General features: G+C 41.6%; 1 long non-coding RNA gene across 1 annotated transcript in view; it reads left to right on the top strand.

Moving 5' to 3' along the window:
• The window catches only part of LOC135315674 (uncharacterized), a 300,200-nt gene extending 277,716 nt beyond the window's left edge, over positions 1-22,484 (top strand). Inside the window, exon 8 of the long non-coding RNA XR_010375148.1 lies at positions 21,860-22,484. This is a non-coding gene — a long non-coding RNA (uncharacterized LOC135315674). The remainder of the gene's footprint in view (positions 1-21,859) is intronic.
• The last annotated feature ends 247 nt before the right edge of the window (positions 22,485-22,731 follow it).

Below are 22,731 nucleotides of genomic sequence, written 5' to 3'. Positions count from 1 at the left end.
GTAGCCCCCAGAAATCTGGCAAACAGAAACCAGAAACATTTCAGTTTATATTTCTCCTGGAAGCAGGCAGTGTCAAGAAATGCAATTTTGTTAGATGACCGCATTAGCCTTGAACTCTTCAGACAAATCGAGATGAAGAGAAAGAGTTTATTCTGGCTTCCAGAAACTGATGGGAGCCCTGTGGGGCGTAGGTTCAAATTTTTAAATGTTCACATCAAATCGCATAATGGTATCCACCCCCTCAAAAGCTCAACGGGTGGAGAAGAAAAGAACATACCAATAAGCACATGCAATCCTTCAGAGTTCATTATACAGCAAGCGTGTTTCAAAGGACCTTGAGAGCATGTTTCCAAGGGAGGGGTAAGGTCGATGCTTGGATGGGAGAAGCCAATTGAAATCAATGGGAATTGATTTAGAGTCCAGGGGCACTGTGTTAAAATCTCCAGTCTTACGATACAGCTTCATGAATATTAACAGGAGCGGGATCAATACGCAGCTGATTTTCAGATGTACAGCTGTCTCCTTTTCGTCTGTAGATTAAAGAAACGGCAATCTTTCTTTCTTTCTTTAGATAAGATTCAGAATTCCAGAAAATTACTTGTGACTTTATATCCCATTCTCCAAGGCTGTTTGATAAGGTTTGTGATATTTTCCTACTTATTAAGTATGCATTTTCCTAGTCGCATTTATCTCTGGTGTCTGTTTCAAGGATTTCCTCTAAAGTTATAAAGTGGAGTGGGATTCTCTTGGGGCGTTGAGGTGCTTTTTTTGTAGGTGGCTCTTTTCAACACTTACAGACCCTGAGCTTTGGGGAAGCCCTGTGAGATAGCCCTCCCTGCCTCCTACCTGCCAGCAGATGGCTGCCACTCTCTTATGGAAGTGAATGGCTTTGATGCACGTTTCATCTCGTGCTTCGCAGAAAGTCACCGAGTGCTGCAAAATGCTCTGTCTGTCTTAATCTACAACAGGCCTGCCTCCAAATGGATAATGCACCAATCTGAAAGCCCAAATGACTGACACCACCTGCTTGGAAGAATTCGTTGAGGTTCAAAGGCAGAAACCTGCGCTGCTGCCGCGCGTGTAATACATCAGCTGAACCTCCGCAGTCCCAGGCGCTGCCTGAGCTGTGAAAGTGAAATCAGGCTTGGAAAAGTTCTCCTTTAACAAAGGATGTACATTATTTGAAACATCCTGAACATTTTTGTTTGTTTTGAAAGTGCGGGTCAGGATCCAGACTTGGCAGCTTGTCCTGACTTCCTCACGGAGCTGAGCAAATGCCCCAGGTCCAACCAACCTGTTTAATCTCTGGGAACGTTTTGGGCTCCTCTCTACAGCAGACAAAGATTTCCGTATTCAGGCTGCCTAAAAACAAAGAATCATGTCTTGGGTATTTATTTTTTTTGCGGGGCGTGGTGGGTGGTGAGTTTGTTTTTGTTTTTGTTTTTAAATAAAAAAACCCAACTGAACAAAAAGAACCCCGAAATAAACAAAAAATACTCAATCCCCCAAAATTCCATCTAAATGGAGAATGATATTGATTTGGCTCTGATAAATTTGTTTTCACTGTGTTTTCTTCTTTATCAGGAGCGTCACCCCCGAGGCAGCCTGCCTCAGCTGAGTGGTGCTACTGAGCAGCAGCACTTCTTGCCCCTCCAGCATTGCCCGGGCTGTGTAAGTTCAGGAATTTGGGGCAATTCCAGTGTTCTATTGGCAGTTTCTTGCCCCGGAAATCCTGCACTCTGAGGTAGCTGCAATCAGCTCCAGCTGCGAGTCTGTTGTGCAGCCTGAATTATTTTATAAGGACTGATCATTTGTTGTTTTGTAGCACCAAAAAACATGCTCAGGACGTGCTACACTCTGTACCAAAACCGGATAAACACAAGCTATGACCTATAGCATTAATAGAGTTAAAAAAAAAAAAAACACCAAAAAAAAAAAACCATAGTGCCCCCAATCTCGCTTTGCTAAGGGGCCATGATGGATTGGGTGTTTTAGTTTTATTTAATGCAATGATAATCAAACTGCATGTCTACTTAAGGGGTTTTGAAAACCCTTCTGTAGTGTGATGAAGATATTTCACATGCTTGTTTCTCAAATAGTGCTTCTGAGGTTGTCGGTCTGAGGTGGACCTTTAAACGATGGAGCTGAAGCACGTGGGGCTTCTCCCAAGCTCTCTGAAGTGGATGGGAGGTGAAAGGCAGTGAGCTATTCTAGCAGCTTCAATTTTGCCTGAATCAGGTTTCTAAATACATTGCAAAATATTTATAGAAAGCTAAGTATGGCTTATAGATTTAGTGCTATTCCAAGTGGTAACTTCAGGTAGTATCTGTCAAACTGCATATCAGAAGAGCATTGAAAATATGTTTGGTTTATTCCAGTTTTACCACTGTGGCTAGTGATAAAGATGTACATAAATGCCACATCTGCACATTATCTCTGGCATCAGATGCTGGAGCAAGTTACTGGGGTTCAGCAGTTCACCATAGAGCCTGTGTGTGCTAAGGGTGGTCTCATGCATTTCAGGAACATGTAGTGGCAAGGTTTGCTTCCAGCCACGGTTTGCTGTATCGTTATGCTGCTGAGCTGTTCCTGTTTTCCCTAAGCCAGTGTTTATTCCAAAAGTGATGAAGTTACCCCTGTGCTGAACTCTGGTGATTGCTTGCGTCTCTGGAGGCATCAATGCCTTTTTATGTTGGGCTTCTTTTGCATTTAAGAGAGTACTGGTTTGGGGACAATTTGCATATATTTTTCTTTCACTGAATTGTGCAAAACTGGACTTTGGAGGTTGAGCTGTTATTTGTGACAAGGGAAAAAAAAAAAAGGCTTGAAAAATTAGGCAGAACACAAAAAAATTCTTCCTGTAAGTTTTTAAAGGTCCATGTAGCAGCGGTGCTGTGAGTTTCAGAACAGTTTTTGAAAAACGAAAATGAGGTGGGGGAAGGTAATTTGAACAATGCAATACAAAATGGGGTAAACTTTGAGACTTTGTCTTTCCATACATCATTCATTGCGGCAAGTGAAAGGCAACTTGGCTTCTCTTGTGTTTTTGACGGCCAATTGGAAATGGTGAAAATGTTTGTAACTTCTATTGTGGTTTTTTCTAATTAGACAAGGCAAATAGTTTATGAAGAGCAAGGACAGAATTAATCATGGGCTCTTGCTCATCACAGCTGTGCTCTGAATGCCTGACAGAAGCACTTTATGGCATATAATTCAACATATAGAATAAACGTACTACAAAGGACACAGTTTTGAAAGCATTTTCAGTGGCGACCATGGGGATTTTTTGCAAAGTCCTGAGCACAACTGATTACAATTGAACTGAATGGGAACTGGGAGATGCTTTGGAAAGTGAAATCCTTGCTGGCATTTTCAAAGAGGAGATCTGAATCTGGATTACAGCTTTTTATGCAATTTGGATATAATTTTCATGTCCAATTTTGTGACTGTATAAGCATATTGAGTGCTTTCTGCAGGCAGTTGGTTACCTAAGCATCCAACTATCTCTTTGAGTTTAAAAGCATAGAAATCAGGAGGTTCTGAGGGTGCTTTTAAGCCATATGATTGAAGTCTTCCCTCTATGTCAATATTAAGACTAGAAGCTGTATTTATATTCTATGTGAACTATGTGTATGGTTTTTTTTGAATGATCTGGTGCCAGTAGCAATAGTACTCAATGTTCTTATTAACTTCAAAATGTATATTACTTAGTAGTAGCTCTTTAAAGAAATATTAACTAGTTTGTTTATTGCTCTTTGAATTCTTTTATTTTACTCTTTAACCAAATCTGAAGTACTTCTGCTGTACTATTTTTATTTTAAAAGCTCTCTCCCACTTTTGCTTTCGTAAGAGTGTCCACACTTGAGAATAACATGATGCTTTGAACTGAAAAACACTAACTTAGGTTTCTGGGGTGCAGCTGAAAGTGGCTTTTCAGTCTTTTCCCTGTGCCAGACTTCAAAAATGATTCACAATCATTTTCACTTGCAAACGGGTGCTTGTCTGCCTTGTAGGTCAGTTATTCAGAATACATAGGTACAATTGCAAATCCTATCTAGACATGCAAATCCCGTTCCTTTGCAAGTGTAAGTAGTTGCCTCCACGCTTTAAAGGTCTGTTTTAAATCACTGTGAGCATGCTGCTGACAGACATAACTGTGAATGTAAATGTTAGTTCTTAAAATGCCTAACATAAAAGAAAGGGTATAATTCTCAATTACATAATTATTACATTGCAGTGATGTCTGTAATATCCACACTGATGTGAAAACTGAATTGAATGAAAATGTGGCTCATTTGGCGCTCTGTTCATCTATTGTTAGAACAAAATGTTCACAGATTTCCATTTTATCTTTTAGTGTTTGTATATTGTATGCTAAAACACCTGACTCTCAGAAACTTTTCTGCCAACACTGGTTGAGAATACTGAAAGCATGGCAGCTACGCAGATTAGAGTTTCGGAGAGATTAGGTCAGTGTCTGCGTACGTCGGTGCTTAGTGAAAGCAAAGCTGCTCCACTGAAACCTTTCGCAGCTGCAGTTGTCCCGTGTGATGTGGTGGCACAACATTGTGGATGTTGGACCCAATATACTTCTGACTATTGATTTTTAAAGCACCAGTTTTCATGGAATGGAACTGTATTCTTGACTTGATTATTTGTATTATAAATTACAACGGCTAGTCTGTTATTAGCTGACAGACATCAAACCTGGTTGTCTCTTTCAGTGCCTGATATCATTCATGCACACTGGTGCTTAGGGGAGTTTAGGAGAATTAAGATCCTCATAATCATGGAAAACAGAAATGCTACTCCTTACTGGTAATTGATATTTACTTCAGTATAGCAAATCAAAAGTTTTATTGGGTTCAGAAATGTCAAAGCGGCACATTTTGTACTCCTCAAAAAAAAAAAAATATTCGGCTTCTGGAAGTGAAGAACTTCTGCATCTAAACCACTCCAATTAGCAAGAAGACACGAGTGATGCTAATGCTCTTGGTCTATTTTTGGTCACTGTCTACATGATCAGGAAAAAACAGAGAATGCTGTGGCTTTGGTTAACTCTTCTCATTCCTTTTTAAAGCATTTCTTCTTATACTCAGTAGTGAAAGGTTGAGAAACAAAACATTCCCTTGCAGACTTATAAACATGGCTAGAAGAACTGAGCACGTACATGGTCACTGGTAATTTACTTGATATATTTACTAAATATTCTGCAGGCTACCAAGTCTAATACTGCACCCTCCCATACAGAAGGCCAAGAAAACCCTCTATATTTACATGTCATATTTGTATAGCTAAAGCTTGAATTTTCACATCTGTAATTTTTATTTAGTTTTGATTTCTGTCATCTTACTTGACCTTGTCTTTTAGAACTGCGATGACAGTAAGGCAAAAGAACATGGACATTTAAATTTTAAAATAATTTGAAATTGTCGTCAATGGAAAAAACAGATTTGAGGTCAGTTTACTACTGCAGTTCCCTCCCTTGGGAGCAGTCAGATATATATTTGGATTACTTGATGCTTGTCTACATATATCTCAATGACGTCCTGATTCAGAAGTGACTTCTGCAGACAGTGAAAAACACCGTTCTTGTCTGTGAAATACTGTGCCATCATAAGCGAAATATAAAAAAGTTTTGAATATGTTGGTGTGCAGTTAGTTTTTCAGTCTTAACTGTGCAAATGTGATCAGATTCTTAGCTACTGGAGTGTATGAGGTTAATATTCACATCCCATGAGCATTCATGTAAGTCATACTTAGCTGCTCAAATGTTAGGTGAAGGCGATCTCTAGAGAAATGTAAATGGTGAACAAATTCACTGGAAAATTTGTTTGGCACTTCACTTATTCTTCATGTTGAAGTGACGACTTCCTTATGGTTGGATGTGTCATCTTCCCAGGAATGTCCTGGGTTACTGTTCAGGTGGTCAGTACAAGTAACCGTGATAAAATAGCAGGTCCTGGTACCTTCATCTCTAGCAATGCATCACGTTTTTTAATTATATCTTTTTCAAACATCGTTGCTTTCATATGCCATTAGTTTACACAAAAAATACTGTTGAAATATTGCCATGAAAAGAAATGTGGTTTCTTCCCATAGGTTTCCTTATTACACAAGAAAGTGTATATTTGTTATTTATATGCATGAATTGTAATGCCAAATACACACATCTTTGGAGTGAAAGAGTTATTCAGAATCATGCGGTGACATTTTATAAACCAGATAGAAAGAGAAGACAAAACTGTTTAAAACTACCTGGTTTAGAAATTATCCAGGGGATGAAATTTAGTTGTCTTTATCTTCCTAGAAAACTTCAAGGGATCTGTCATCAGAAGCTGGCAGGACCTCTGTTCTATTTTGCTGGCAAAAGATGAAGAGTTGGTCCTCTGGTGCAGTCTAGTGTAGTTCTGCTGCTCAAAGTGATTTTAAAAATATGACCCAAAGTCTGGATGTGAAGTGGCTAAAGGCTTGACCTTGATCTCTTTTGAAATTGTTGTTCTCCTTTGTTCCCTGAAAAGTTTCAGGTTTTGTGATTTGCTAATTTATTGCCAGCTTAGCCCAAATTGTTTCTTACTCCTGCCCTGATCTGTTTTAAACTATGCATGATGAGACTTTAAGACTGGTAATTGATACCAAACTCTGTTGGCAGAAGAAATCTGAGTAAGTAGAACCTGTCAAACTTTCTTTAAACTTGGTTGACGTACAAAGAACAGAGATGTACCATTAGTGTGGGTGCCTTTTTTTTTTTTTAATGTGGGTTTCTTTATTTTTAGTAACTTTGTTATAAGATAATTGTCTTTTTCCCAAATCACTTGTTGAAAAGTCTGTTGAGAACATCCTTCAGACTATGGGAAAGCATAATTTTGAAATATGTTGTAATTCTGTAGTTCTTCAGTCTGTGTATAAATATTTCACAACCACCAAAGCATAGCAGGAGCCACAGCTTTAAATTAATCAGGTGGATTTTGCTTTTTCCATAGCAAGGCAGAGTGAACATCTTAGCCCTCACTAAGGACATAACAGCAATCACATTGATACTGATTGTAAAAACAAACAAACAAACACCCCCAAAACTTCAGTGGGAAGTTGAATCAGGTTTGCAATATGTATAACCTGTAGCAACTAATTCAATTACTTGCTGTTTACGTGAACTGTGTTGGAAGTCGTTCAAGGCTTAGCTTGGGAACTCGTGTGTCTTCCGCGGCATGTGCAGAACATAAGGAGTGTCTCAGCTGCGTCTGCTCTTTTTCTTCCTTCCGGAGGTCAGGTATTGTCAGTAGATGATACTTGGCACAGCCTTTTAAATGGACACCAACGACCATTCATAAGTGGAGTCCCTGATGGCCTGATTCAGCCCCTTTGAAGCGAGGACAAAAGTTCTCATGGAGTCTGTTGGGTTTCAGTCAAAGCCATGAGCAGTGGTGAAGGCTCTGCACCTGCTTGTTGAGTTGTGGTTTGATGCCATACCTTAATGGCTTTGAAGGTGATTTACAAATAGTTTAGTGGTGTTTTCTCTCAAATGTTTAGCAATTTTCCTTGTCCTGTCATGTAAAACCAACTCAGATGTTAATTATTGTTATCCAAAGTGTAGCATATGGGGAAATAAAAAATGTATTGCAGGTACAGCAATAAAATGAAATTGTAATTAGCCATTGGGTAAAACTGACAACAAAAGAGGGCACCAGTTCTCCACAGATCCCAGGTTTGGTATGTTCATAGGTTTCCCTCTCTGTCGGTGTGGAGCACTGATAATGGGACGATTATCTTCTTGGGGTTGAGTGAAATCTGTGTTTACTCATATTTGCAATTTCAGTGGAATTCTTCCAATGCTGTTTATGAGACCTTGAATAGACTCCAAGATAACGAGCAGGCAAGCTCACTGCAGAACAGCAGTAGCCTCTATTTTAATCCTCCAGACTGTATGTGCTGAAGTCATCTATAGCCCTGTGTAATAGTTGTGACCTTTTAAAGGGACCACTTAGGGTACGCGAAACTGCACGGAATAGAGCAACGCGTGCCACCAAGCTGCTTTTCCTGCACTAAGAGTAGGGTGGCCTTGTACTACGTCAGAGCTGCAGAGACCTCTGTATTGCTTTCACAGGCTGTTTTCCAGAGTCAGCTGAAATTAATGTAACATGCATTCAGAGTGAAATCGTGGTGATTTTGCTGGGTTTCAGGTTTTGTTCAGAAAGTTCACAACATTCTTCTTCTGTGCTGCAGAGCACTGGCTCTCATATTAGCTCAAAATTTTATCCCTTTTCATCATCAAGAGTTACAGATGCCGCCTAGTCCCAGACTGTGGAATAAGTAAAGAATTAGAAAAAATTATTTTTTTAAAACTTTTTAACCTTTTTTTGGTTACTTTTTTCCCCACCTTTTTTCTTACTCACTGTTTAAGGTACGTGCATATTCTGGTCTTTGTATTTTGTGTATGTTGGCTGAGTACCTTCCCTCGGCAAAGCAGGTGGGTAAGTTTGGACAGCGCTGGAAATTGTGACTGCAGCATGGGTAGCTATTTTAAATCTAGTTCAGCTAAAATATGGGGAGACGCTGCCTTTGGCATCACTCTCCAGAGGACTCGAATGGATGTGTTACGGAAACACTGCTATCACTACCCTGTAGGCAGGCTGAGCCCTGGGACGTCTGAACTCTGGTGTGAACTGTACATCCTTAAAACCGAGCAGTGGAAGCGTGGGTAGTACCACTGCCCAAACGGCCATTAAATTAAGCTCATCATTGATGTATCGGCTGTAATCTTGTTCCAGTTATTTCCTTAGTACCTTCATTTGAGCTTTGACTTAAATGGTAGTAGATTTTCTAAAGGCAGCCAACATGTAACCCAACAAGAATAGGAATGATCCTACACATACTAGTTATTCCAGCTGCAAATACAAATGATAGAAAACAAAATCACAGTATTTTTAATGTTGTCATTTTGAAATAGTATTATTTAAATTCCAGGCATTTTCAGCATTCCAGATTCCTTGAAAATAAGAAATGTACTTAGTGTTTTTCCTGTAGCTTTTTTGGTTTCTCATTTTTGTGCCTTTGGTGACTACATTAGGTTCTGTGTCAGTGTAACTAAAATCAAGCCCGCAACGTTGCTTAAGCTTCAATGGAAACGTTGAAATCCTCTGGCTTAAACTGTGAATTTAGATCTGGCATAACTGGATAATGACTAGGCATCACATGGCTCAAATACCTTTGCACTGTAATTGATCTCTTTTGCATACCTATCAGAATTTCTTTCAAAATTTGGAACAGCCTGAGGCTTTCCCCGTGCAAAAAGTGGATCCTGCCTTTCCCAGATTCGAAGAGTTGATTCCAGAGAGGTTTGCCAGTGCTTGCTTCCTCTTAAACGCTTGCTATTTCTGTACAATTCCCTGAAGTGTATGATGGTTTATTCTATTTCATTAACATTTGGAAAGGATTTAAGGAATTGCATGGCTTGGTCAATACAGTAAAAAGATAATAATACTCTTGGGAGAAGCTGAATGTGGAAATTGCATGGGAGAAGTTGCGTGTCCATCCTCGAAGGCTGTAACAGCCTTTCTCTGTGGTGTGCTATAAAGTTTTAACTGCTCTAATCAGCAAGGACCATCACTACCACTCATGTCAGAGGAATGGCTCTCTTACATGATAACATCTGAAGGCTGTTCTCATTGATCGCCATGCCTATATATCATTTCCTAAGCATGAGACTATGCTCAAGTCCAAACTTGTCACGTATTGAAATAATGTGGAGCAAAGGCCACCTTGAGAGGAGGACTGGCTGGGATCTGGCACCAAGTAGGGGAAGCTTGAATTCACGTTGCCTCTTTCCATGCTCTCAAGAATGCCTGTATTACGGGCACAGTTATAAAGTAATTTTCTTTACCTTCCTATCTCTTTTACCAGCTATGTAATGCCATACAGCGGTGTCACACTGCAGAGCAGAGCAGGCTGGTTATCTAGTTTCCTTTCTTAAAAGAAATGTCGTTAGTGTGGAGGCAGCGGGGGGGCGGAGGCAGCTGAGCTACACTAATCCGCTTGCTGGCGGTGAGGATGCGTACAGAGCCTGTACAGCCCACAGCGTGTTCTGGGCTGCCCTTGTATGAGTGTTTGAAGCCACAGTCCACATGAACTAGCTGGTAAGTGTTGATATGACTCCTGTGTTTCGGCAGCATGTTACAGAGGTGCTTGTGGAGTCTTGTGAGATGTTTTGGTGAATTTGGCAGGGATGTGAAAGGGACGTGGCACAGTTAAAACAAACGCGTATCACTTAGTATTTTAGACAGGTTTCTGCAATACTTTGGAAGAGGTTGCAGTGATTCCTATGTCATAACTTGCAGGCAACGGTTTGCCCCAGAGACCTTCCAGCGTTGCTTGCAGCCATAGGAAATTACAGTTAAAAGAGGTTGCTATCGCAGCAGCCCAGGTTGACAGCAAGAATAAAATAGCGCGTGGCCTACAGCATGTTCCTTGCTCAGTATCACTGCCTGTAAAACAGCAAAAGTGCAGGAATAGTTGTAGGAATATTGTATTCTCTCTCCTTTTTTGAGCTTGGAATTGAGGGTCCTAATATGTTAACACAGTCATGTATGCTACCCAGCATTTTGGGATGATAATACAGGGGTTTATCTCAAGTCTTTGAAAACTGCTTGCTTTGAAATCTGAAATTATGTATATGATGTAGCTGTTTCTTGGGAGTAGGATTGCCCTGCTCTAAATATAAAAGAAAAAGCTTGATTTTCTTTTTCTTTTCTTTTAGAAACAAATGAGTTGTGAATGAGGCACACAAAAACTTATCAGCATCATGTCGCTGTAGTCTCTTGTGCTGAGCATTGAAGCCACAGTTTATATCCCTCCCTCCTCTCTCAGCCCTTCCCTGCCCACCTCTGCTCCCTGCACCATACATGTGTTTAATCTTAGACAGGGATGTAAACCTGTCTATCCCTTATTTTGCATCCTTTGAGTATTATTATAATCAGGCCAGTTTATTAAGAATTAATGCCCCTTTGTGAACTGAGGATAATGGAATGACCACATTTCCTCTTGTGCTGGACTGTGATTTACTAATAGGAGCTTCAAGGGAAAGGATCATAAAAGAGTGTGGCCCCCACCTCTGGATTAATATTTAATCAGGTGTTAAGAGAGCCTTGTGTCCGGATCCTAGCAGAAACCTGCAGGGGAAACGAGAGGGTCCTGCATCTTAAAGGGGCAATGCAATTATAATTAAAGGCTTGATCCGAAGCCCATGGACATAAATGGAAAGCTCCTGTTGACTTGAAGACCTTTGGATCTGGCCCAAAGGGAACCAAAAATAATGAATGTTTTTGCACATATGACAGAAAAAGAGACACATACACTTTTGGTTTGTATTTTTTTTTATTTATTCTTGTTTAATTTATTCCAAAGGTATCAAACAAGGTTAACATGCATGGTCTATATTTAAAGTGAATAGGATGCTAAAGACACATCAAACAAGCTGGGGGCCAAAACATTCCCAATTTTTAAAAAATTTGAATATGAATTCAGGTGGCTTATTTCTTGTATTTAATAGTTAAATAAGCTACAGTGGGAGAAGTGTGACAGTTAAGTTGTTCTAAGTCTCATTATGGTTTGTGGACTATAGATCAATAATCTGTTTTTAAGCTGGCACAGATCTGTTCCCTTCGGTTTACAAAACACCTGCCCTGGTTCCCTAAATCAGCTGTAGCTGCAGCCTGTGCAGCCTCTCCCCTTGCAGAGGCAGATCAGGTGTGGTTGCTGTGAGGCTGCCTCTGCAAATGCCTCAGTGGGACACAGCTCTGCAGCCCAACAAAGTAGAAAGTGCAGGTAGCCCATCTGATGATGCTCCTTGTAAATCTAACTTCTGCAGAGTCAGCGCCTTTTTCAATTACTGTACCATGTTCCCAGTACTGTTACTGGGTTATTTCATCATAAAACTGGGCCTATGGATTTACCAGGTCTTAAAAAAAATGTTCTTGACTTGGAACAGGGTAATGGGGGGGCTGGGTTCTTGGTCAATATGGGCACTGTGTCTTAAACTTTGCCCTATAAGAAGAGCCTCCAGCTGACGTGAGACATCTGATAAGCATAAAGGAGGCAAAAATCAGGGCTGCACTGAGGCTGTTCCCTCCCAGTGAGGTGGGAGGGGAGTGGCTGCTGTGCTCTTGCAGTGGCTGCGAGAAGAGTGAGGCTTGACCGTGGCAGATATCTTCTCACTAGAGAGAATATTTTGCCTTCTGGTGAGTGCGTGCGTTATGAGGGGTCGCGCAGCTAAGCTGATATATATGGTCTTGTGTCATCCTTTTAAAGTGGCCTTTCAAGCCATTATCCTTGGTATGTAGGGAAATACATTAAAATTGCAGAGGCAGATGGCACACAGAGCTGCTCAGCGTAGACCTCTTGTATTTCACTGCAGGCTGCCACGTCCTAGGTCACTGTTTCAAATGGTTTGAGTTCGCATCTGCTCTCCATCTATGCTGGTTTTGCGTTTGTGCTAAACATAGCATAGATGAGGGACAGTGGTTAGGACTGAGTTTATATTGATAGATCTTCTCTTGTTCTCTGCGTACATCCTCAGGTCGCCTTGCACAAGTTAACTTTGTGAAGTAATATACTGAGTGATAACGTGGTGCACTACATCTGGTTAATTTAGAAAATCCACTGGTATCCCTTAAAATGATTTTGGCTAAACCACAAGTGCATGGTTAAAATCTTCGTATGTGTGATAAATCCTTGGAAAGAGCTTAGGTTGGACATTTTCTGTTCTTTGTTTTGTGCTTTTGCAAAATCCTCAGGTATTGAATTTTGAGCATGAATTGTAATTTTCATGCAAAGTTACAGCTATTTCTAATTTCCAGAGTTCAACAGAGAACCACAAAGTGTAGCATCTTCCAAAACAACAGTGGAACTGAATTTCTTTAGGTCACAGACAGTGTCTTGGGAGAAACTTTGTCCTATAAGCCATTTTTCATCTTGTTTAGGCCAACCTTCCTCCACTGAGGATAGTAGCATGCTTCCGTGGAAACTACATTGCGTGTTTAACGTGGGACAGCGGCACAAGGAAAGTAGCGAGTGTGACCGAAGTGTCTGCAGTGAGCAGTGGCAGCCAGGCAGGGGAGAGAACCAGGCGGGAGTAACGAGGCGGTTCCCCGGTGCCATCAGCAGGTGTTCTGAGGATGGTCACTGGGTGTGTGCTGGAAAGCTCTTCATGTGTGTCTAGTGTACAAGACTGAATAGACAGAGGATAGGAAAAGGCAGAACTGATTGATGTACGAGCAATATATGTATGTGCGCCTGCATCGTTGCATGGGCAATTCCACTATGGAGTTAGGCACAGGGTGAAAAATAGCATAGTTTTCAAAGAAATAGTCTTGGGGTGCCGTGGGACGTGTTTCTTGTGCGGAGGTGGAGCAGAACAACAGGGTTTTGGTGCCTAGCACTTCTGAATCTCTTCAAAGACCAAGAGTATCACGCTGTTCATTAACAAACACAAAGCAAAGCAGAGCATTTTGTCACTCTGAGTATCCAGTGGATATCTTGGCCATAAGATGACTTCACTTTTTTTCTCTTCTTACCTGCCCATTAAAAAGGTGCATTTAAAAGCAAACCCCCCCCCCCCCACCACCACCCCACCACCCCCCATCTTTGTAATGCTGTGCAGTTTTGAGGGACTCTTGGAGGAAGGAGCTGGAAGAAGATGATTCATGTACAGAACAAGACTAGGTTTTTCTTCCTCATCCATTGAGGGCACCTTAATGCCATGGAAGCATTTAGAAGAAAATGGATGGATACTTTGGAACTTGATACATTTAGTCCTAATAACAAAATTCTGTGAGGTGTATCTAAACCTAAGATATTTGTAATAAGCCTCTTCACCCCTCTGTCCTGCAGGCATCTTTTACTTCTTGTGATTTCATTGGAGAAATTGAAAACATTTAAGCAGAATTTTCAAACTCCTTGTTTGTGTTTCAATTTCAGTTTTATTACTTGGACTTTTGGAATCAGAAATTTAAAATTATACTTTTAATTTAAAAGAAGTGAGACCTGACTACAGCAGACTTTTTTTTCACCTCAGATTTACACTGAAAAAGTTGATTTGGTTGCACCCTAGTGTCTTCATGATCTGAAAGCAAAAATAAACAGGCTGTATGCTTTTGTTGGTTTTGTTTTTACCATCTGGAGGTCTTTGCAGCTACCTCAGGCTGCATAAAAAGATAGGATGTTCAGTTTCTTGTGTTTGAAGTAATGCAGTAAAGCCAGTGTCTTTAGGATCAACAACACGGAGGTGCAGGGAAAAAGAGGGTTCATGCAAAGCAGGAAGCGCAGGGAGCACAGATGGATGTGGAACTTGTATCTGCTAGATCTTAGCTGGGCTCCTGAAGCACAGAGCTAAATAGCCATCTCTCTCATAATGGTTGCTCCCTGAGACAGACTTTCCTTGAAAATCTTCTTCCAATGCCATCTAATAGGCAAGGCTTATTTCAGAATTTTATTCCAGCTCATTTAAGTTTAGGGACCTTCTCCATTGCTCATTAATCGCAAGGAAAAATGCAGATGAGAGAAGTTCCATTAGTATGCAGCCACTCTGGATGAATCCGGGCAAGGTCTTTTCTTTCCTCCTGCTGGCTGAAGGTCAGGAGCCGTGGCTGTATTAAAACCCCTCAGCAGAACAGTACCCAATTACATAGTCTCTTGTAAGGGCTGGAGATTGCGAGACCGTTACTATTGGATGGGAAGAGCTGGATCCCCTCATAATTTGGTGGGACATGAGAAATGATCAAAGGAAACTGACTGGTGTTTGAGACAGGGTAAGGAAGGGGCTTTTGCTTTTAACGAAACAGTAACGGCTGCCTTGTGATTCAGCATGACGCTCTCTTGAAAATAGTACAGCATTGTCCATTAGTGGCACATAGCACTGCAATAATGCTTATGCAAATTATTTATTGCTACATCAAGCTGTATAGTTCCCTCTTATAAAGAAAGATATAGCAGAAATGGGGTAAAGGTCAGGCATTCAGCATTTAGTTCCCAAATACTAAGGTCTTATCTAATGTGAAATACATCCTTTGCAATTAAGAGTAGGAGATAATGAAGTTTATGACAGTTTATGAAGTTATTTTTTCCCAGAGAAAGTTTGGCAGTGGTTGGCCATGAAGCAAGTAATCTCCAATTCATGCAAACCTCACCTTTGCTGAGTAAAGCTCATTCTTTCCGCAGAACATATCTATTAACTTCAATTTCCTTTTTTTTTTTTGAGAGAGAAGTCCTTTCTTACAGATGTTGCTGCATGGGAGTTTGTTGTCTCTGCAATCCAGGAGTGTGTTTCAGTCAACTAGTCCTTGTCCCCTTGATGTCTGAGAGCTTCAGTAGGTAACAGCAGGTAGCTGATCCAATCAGGCAAAGGCTCCCTCTTCCAGTGGTCAGTGGGAATTTTACCACTGACTTGTCAAGAGTCAGGAGTTCAGCCCTAATGTTCTCAAAGAGATATTGATTATACGTGGTGGAAAGCACAACAAGTTGTTTTATCAGAAAAACAAACACAAGTGGGCAAATAAAAACATGGAGATAATAAAAGCCAAAGCTGTTTAATGGGCCTTCATAGAGTTATGTACTACTTAAATCCTAATTAACTCCTATTTTGGGCATTTTGGTGGGATTTAATAAATAGGCTTGTGGACTACCTCTGCACAGGGTTGAATTTCAACCTTCGCAAAGAAAATGGGAGGAGGTTAGTTTACATTAGGCATCTGTGTATTTTGTTCCCAAAGTACCATTTAGGAAAATGGCCACAAACAGCACATGCTGTGTTATAGTTAGCAATTTAATCTGCAGGCACGAACATATAAAACCCATGACAGGATGAAGTTTGCTTCATAGCTGCAAGTGTTGTATAATAGAAGTGCTCACAAAAGCCAGAAGGCTGAGCAACAAGTGGCATTTCAAACCTCCGAGTTTACCACAGCCTCACGTATTTTGCATGATGGATATTTTTCTTAGGTTTCTTGTATTTCAAATGCTTTACTTATCATGGAAACAATGAGGTTGCATTAACATGGGTGGAGCTGAGTGGTGCTACTATACTGCAGAAAAAAAAAATCAATTTATTCTGTGGCTTACAATTTATTTCATGGTTGATGAAATATCAATTTAAGTGATGATTATGTTACCCAAGTATGTGGTATACTGTCTCTGTGTCTAATATAAACAATTACTGTATATGGGTTGCATGTGTGGTTATAATGGGATGGTGTGGTGTGGTACTGAGATTTTATCAGGTTTGGGCTGGTTGCTGGTCACATTACTCACCAATTCAGACTTTCCTTTTGGTCAAAATCTTAATATCTATGCAGGTCATCCCAAATGAATGTGAGTAAAACCTTTACACCACAAGTCTATCATCATATATTCCACTGTTGGCACATATTGAACAGGCATGTTATAGATTCAGCGTTTGCTGAGTCCTTAAAAGCAATTGTGGGACTCCAACTGGAAGGGTTGACTTCTTCATTGTCAAAAGCCCCATGGAACAAACTGTTGAGGAAAAAACAAATAACCTCCATATAGTATTTCTTCATAATGCAATAGCTTGGTGATTCTCTGTGTCATCTCGAGATGTTTTTGGCACTGCAGGCGTAAGTGGTTTGAGCTTCTTGAAAGTGAACAGGGAATTTGCTCTGTGAGGTAGCATTTTTAGGTCACAAGACACTGGACTGTAAACCTGCTGCTTTCTGGCCTAATTCTGCCAGCCTTGTCATCTGTTTTCTGAATTTGTTCCACAGAAAAATTAGTTTCAGAATTGCAAACATAGAAAATAAAACTGTTTCTACTCATTTTGACCTCATTCCTGGATCCCAGTGATGCATTTGGAGTTGTAGGGTCAAAGAGGAGGGATGCCTCCATGCCTAGTCTGTAAAGGCTGGTGGAAATGCTATCAAATACTGACTGAGTTCTTATGCACCCCTGAAGACTCTTCTCCCCCTTGGTGCAGTGTTTGGCAGGCTAACAGCCAGCCAGGCTAACCCTGGCAGGAGGTCTGGGTCAGGTATGAAGGGTGGCCCCATCGCGAAGTCTCTGAAAGTAGTTGAAGCTCTGCTTTTGGCTAGTTAGGGGAGGAAGGAAGGAGGAAGGGAGCGGATGGTTTTCCCTTCCTAGCAGGCAGATAAGTGTTAACTATCTTAACGTGGCCTCTTACAAAAGTTCCCTCCCCCCATTCTCCCTTCAGCTTTAATATCTAGGTTTGTCTGATTTTAAACTGGGTTATTTGAATGTCAAACTTTCAATAACACTTTAATAGAGGTGTCCATTAACCCATGCTAAATTACAGCAGAACATCTCTGGAAATACATGTGACATCCACATGAATACCAAATGAATTCATTAGGATCAGCGCTATTACAATGAATACCAAATGAAACCCACAATGATGGGGACATCATCTTTCTGTGAATAATTGACAGCGTTCCTTTGGCACTAGTCAAACACATCAGCTGTTTGTTTCCACTGATGAGAGGTGGCAGCCTAGGTTTTGGTTAGATAAACAAATGATGACACCAATAATCACTTAGTTGGTGGCTGTAATGCTTAATAATCACATCCTGATATCATGCATACTAGAAGCGGTGCTGTACTTTTTATGCATAATGAATCCCAAACACTTCATAAAAGGTGATAACTTTCTTTGACCACTGAATATATTATTTATAAGAGTCCTCCGTTCCCTTCCCCCTCCTACCCGTGGAGATCCTTTTAAATTTTTTTTATCATGTAGAATACACTGGTAGCGCAGCGTAGACTATGAGGCCTCTTCTTATACATAATTTATAAAACAATTTACAAGTGATTTATTTTTAGCAATAAGATAAAACATGGTGTGAAGGGTTTTGCCAACAGAGATATAGACAGTTTGGGAGCAATACTTGTGGAGGAGCCTGGGGTCAAGTGAAATATATTTTTCTGTATTCCCCTGAGGTGAACCTGAAGGAGACTGCTTTTGCACCCATTTACATAGCGCACTAAATAACACACACTTCCTTAAAATTGCTTGAAGTTGTATGGCACTGTGTTTTAGATGGCCTTTAGCTGACCATATCGGTAGTTAGATCTTGTTGGTATATACAACAAGAGCATCCTTTCTAGATGCTGTCTGGTTTAATGACTGGCTCTTTTTGGCTGAAGCCCTTATTGAGTGGTGGAGCTGCTGATGTCCACGCAGATGATGTCAAACTCTGGTTTATAATATACAAGTCGTTGAAGAAAGATTGTGTTATCTCCTCTCTCCCAGGAGATGGCACTGTTTAAGAGCATTAGCAGAGCATCTTGAGCATCATTAACCTCATGTCCTTGCACCAATCCTGGATCCCAACGATTAGTAATTCATGAGTATCATGGTAATAGCGTAATGGAAGAAGAAGCATGGGTTGACCCAAGGATGGAGAGAGGGATGTGTTGCAACAGAACCTCTTTATGTCAGCTGTGGTGGTCTTTGATTTGAATTAGTTATTGTTTTGGGCTTGTGTGTAGCAAGATATTCAAAGATGTTGACCTTATAGCTTTGCTTCTGTCGCAGCCTGCAGCTGTGTGTACTGCAATAGAAAAAGCCCTTGTAACTGGCCTTCGCTCATAGTAAATCTTATTTCACATTAGCCATGGCTTTCTGCAAAAATAATGTCAATTTCTAAAGGGACCTTCCCTTGGAGAGCTGGTAGTGAGCATCAGTGACAACAAATGCTTATCCACTAACCATTGAATTAGGTTCTAGCCTTCTCTTTTCCAGTTACTTCAAAGATATGTCAGGAAAAATTTCCAGTTCTCATTGGCTATGTAGAAACACTGGTCAAAACTGATCCCTACCGGCTGGCGACTTTCAAAATTGAAGATATCGTCTGGGTTTTGCAGTGTAATGGGTCGCACAGTCATTCGTAACTATGCGATATGCCACCTAATCAGCATGCTGGTACTTTACTAGAGTGCTTAGAGAATTTTAAACTTTTGCTTTGCATGTGACTGTAAGACACTGGAGAACAAGACTCCAAATCTCTGGTCTCTGTTTTCCATGTAACAGACTATGCTGGTTCTGAATGTTGGCATTTATGCAACACAGCTGGGGAAATGCATAGCTACTGTGGGCTTCCAGGCAGGATCAAGGCACCGGCTCTTGTGTGCCTAGAGGGAACATCCTCTTGGAACATCATCTGAAAGGGTAAACATATCGCTAAAGGAAACTCAACCAGAGCAGCACCCCGCCCACAGTGGTGCTGTGTCCAGACACTGAAATGACTGTGACATAAGGTGAGAGGACAGAGATTGGGGATATTCAGCTATTTTGGGGTCAGGATGAAAAAACCTGAGGAAGAAGCTGGAAGTGCAGTCTGGGCTCTTCTGCCTTGTTGCAGAATTCCTTTCGTGTTCTCTGCTCCTCGGTGTGACTCGCCTTGTGCTCCTGGGCTATCATGGAGGTCTCTGTTGTGCAATCCCAGCCTTGAAACGGTTCAGCCTTCCAACTCCTAGGGAACTAATTTCCTAGCAATCTATTTGTTTAAAATTAGTGTCTACAAAGTTAAGTCCTTGAACAGCCAGACTTTGATTCGGGGAGATTGGGAACATACACCCTGAAAACTCTAAATGCAGGGACTGCTTTCCTTTGCATCTAGAATTCAACAGACCTGTCAGATAACACATGAGAGATGGTTAATAATAAATTAAAAACATCGCAGCCACAGGGAAACTGCATCTCTCCCCTCCCCCCAGACTCCCCCTCTCTTTTGCTTTTTTCTACCCCATGGGCTTAATCAGCATCAAAGAGTAACAAATCCAATAAAATGTTTCCCTGAGCCAGGAACCAGCCTGAACTGGATACGCGCACACAGCAGCCTCTCTCCCGCTCCCCCCGACTGCCAGCCCCTTTGCAAAACAGCTGACAGTTGAGGTGAAGATAGAACAAAGGAAGAGATGGGGAATGGTAAATCACAGAGACACCCCCTGTCTCTCATCTGGTGTTAGGGAGCTCTAATAGTCCTCCTGTGCTTTTAGGCTACCGGTTCAGAAAGAGCTTTTCTGGCTCCTGACTTTGTTTTTACCCCACCAAGATCAGAGATTCTGGGGGGAGGAAATGGAAAGGGGAAAGCACACAATAATTTCTACTGATTTCCCCCCTTTTAAAACTGAATTAAAACAAAAGCAGTTCTGACGAATTGCAGGGGGCCATACGTATTCCTCTGATGGCTTTACGGCCGTGGTGCTCCGCAAACACCTGCCAGCACCTTGCTTGTCCGAGAGCGAGCGATGCTGTGCGGGCAGCACTGCCGGGACCCCGTGAGGGTCCGTGTGGTGGCCCCCTCCCCACCCTGCCCATGCAGGCTCCTCCTGTGCAGGAACACCTCTTTTCAGAGCTGTGGGAGATGTAGGTCACTCCTGAGCAGAATGAGAAGGTGGTTTTGGGCTGGATCTTCAGGGGTGAAAATTGACATGGGTGTATTTGAAGTCAATGGGCTGACATTGCTTTTCCGTAGCTGAAGATTCAGCCTAAGGTATCCACCTGTCTAACAGGGGTGTGCGGGTACTCCAGTAGTGCTTATGGCACCAAGAGATTAAAAAAATATTTTAAACAGTGTTAGCAGGAAAGACTAAGGAGAACGTAGCCTGAGCAAGTCCTTCATTCTGTGCTGCTCTTTGTGGATTGCTGCTCTGGGTGCGTCTGTGTCCCCCGAAGCTGTAATATCTAAGCACTTCCTAGTTACTAATATTGTGAGCGCATCTTCTCTATAGCCTTGGAGGAAGAGTTGCCATCATTTCTGTCTTAGAGATGAAAACTGGAGCACAGAGGATGGAAGGGTTTGCTCATGGCCATGCAGAAAAGCCTATGGCAGAGTTAAGAAATTAATCCACATAACTCAAACTCTGCTGTATTGGATCATAGCCGGGAGAAGACGCTTGCCTTTGGCCTACCTGTGTGAGCTGTAATGCTTTCAGGTGGGTTCGGGCATCAGGTCTGCTCTGTGCTAAGGCCAGCTTTATAAACCTGCTGTTCCATGCTAGAGCATAACCATAGTAAAGGCAGAGATTTCAAGTAGCTGACAGACAGCTCCATCTGCCAGTGTAAGGGACACCTGGGCAGCGAGCACTTCGTAACTGAAAAAGTTTCACTTAGCCTTCCAAGTGAGATAGGTTGGCTGTGCATTTTGCCTGTGTGTGTGTCTTTCAGATGAGGTCCCCAAAACCTGATGATCTTTTTTGATGTGCATCATGAAAAAGATCCCTTGGCATTCTTTGTAAGAATAGATGTTCTTCTGCATTTCCTGTTCGGTAATAATTCTTCCTCTGCGTAGCTGTGCTGCGGGTGCTGTCACCCTGCTTAATACCTGTCTCCCAACAGATGGCTACTCTGTGAGTGAGAATTGCTTCGTTTGGACAGGTTAGGAGGAGGCTAAGAGTAGCCTGTGGCTCCTGTGCTGACCCGCTGTATAGGGCTGGGTCACACCTATAGCATATGCAGTGTTAGTCATGAGAGGCACTGTAGGAGGTTGAGGTGGTGCTGCTGCTGCTGAAGTAATTCTACCATAGTACTAGAAAATGTTAGCTTTCTTAGTGTAATGCCTTGGACACACTCTCTGTAAGGAGGTGCAAGTCTCCCCCATGAGAAGCTGTAGCGTGGCTGGCGCTGTGAACTGGCCGTGCCTTAATGAATGGATTCAAGAACGACCAAAGAATTCCTTTGGAAATACAGATGACATCTGTATTATGGCCGTAATTAATTAACCAATCAATTATCATGATGAATGCTATTTTAATGAATCAGTTGCAAATCATTTTCAGTTCCTATGGTTTTCATTGGGAGCACATTAATCACAGCAGACTCTTTGGGTTGCAGAGGAATGTGGGATGTAAATCCAAGACCCGAGTACATCTTTAACGGAGGTGAGCCAGATTCTCAGCGATCAGATCCAGATGCAGGTATGGAAAGCTCTCCTGAAGGTCAGAGGCTCTTCAATTTTGGAAAAATAGCGCTGGCACATTGGAGACTGGCCCAGAGCATGAAACAAGCAGATCTGAAATGACCCAGGACTGGGATGGGATTTCAAACACTTTCAGGTATGGACTTCCCTGCTAATTCCATTTATACTGGGAATGAAGGTAAAATAACACATAGTAACTGTTTGTGAAACATTGGCTCAGCCGTAACGATTTTGGTTTTTTGGGTTTGATTGGTTTGCTTTTTTCCCTGATATTAGGTTAAGATTCTTGTAGCTTCGTATAAATACAAGTGATTTTGGTGATACTCTGCACAGGAAAAGTGGCTGTCTGAGTGTATCTGTTTGAGGAATTGGGGCTTAAATCTGTAAAGGCCATTCTTGAATGCCTGCTTGGACATTGCACTTTTTTTCAGTTTCGTGCTCACGTACCCCCTGTGGAGAGCTCGCGCGGCTCTGCCATCTCTGAATGCTTCCAAACAGCGTGACCAACCGAAGCACGAACTTCAGTTAATGATTAGACTTAAACCATTGGATGTAATATCTTTATTTAACCGAGGTGTTGCCAAAACTTACTGGTTGCTCCTGCTACAGGGAAGTGCAGTAGATACATCACAGCGCTCCTAGCATTGATGTGGAACAACACAGGGAGCGCAGGCTGCAGGAAACGGTGGATTTGTGATGTGGCTGGAGATTTTGATTTTTTTTTTTTCTTTTTTAATGAAGAGGGAGGGTTGACATGAGGGGAAAGAATTCTGAATGGGTTTCAGGA

This window comes from Phalacrocorax carbo, chromosome 14 (genome assembly GCF_963921805.1).
Source record: "Phalacrocorax carbo chromosome 14, bPhaCar2.1, whole genome shotgun sequence".
Classification (NCBI taxonomy): domain Eukaryota; kingdom Metazoa; phylum Chordata; class Aves; order Suliformes; family Phalacrocoracidae; genus Phalacrocorax; species Phalacrocorax carbo.
Note: the sequence above shows the minus strand (reverse complement) of the source record. Positions and strands in the feature narration are given on the sequence as shown.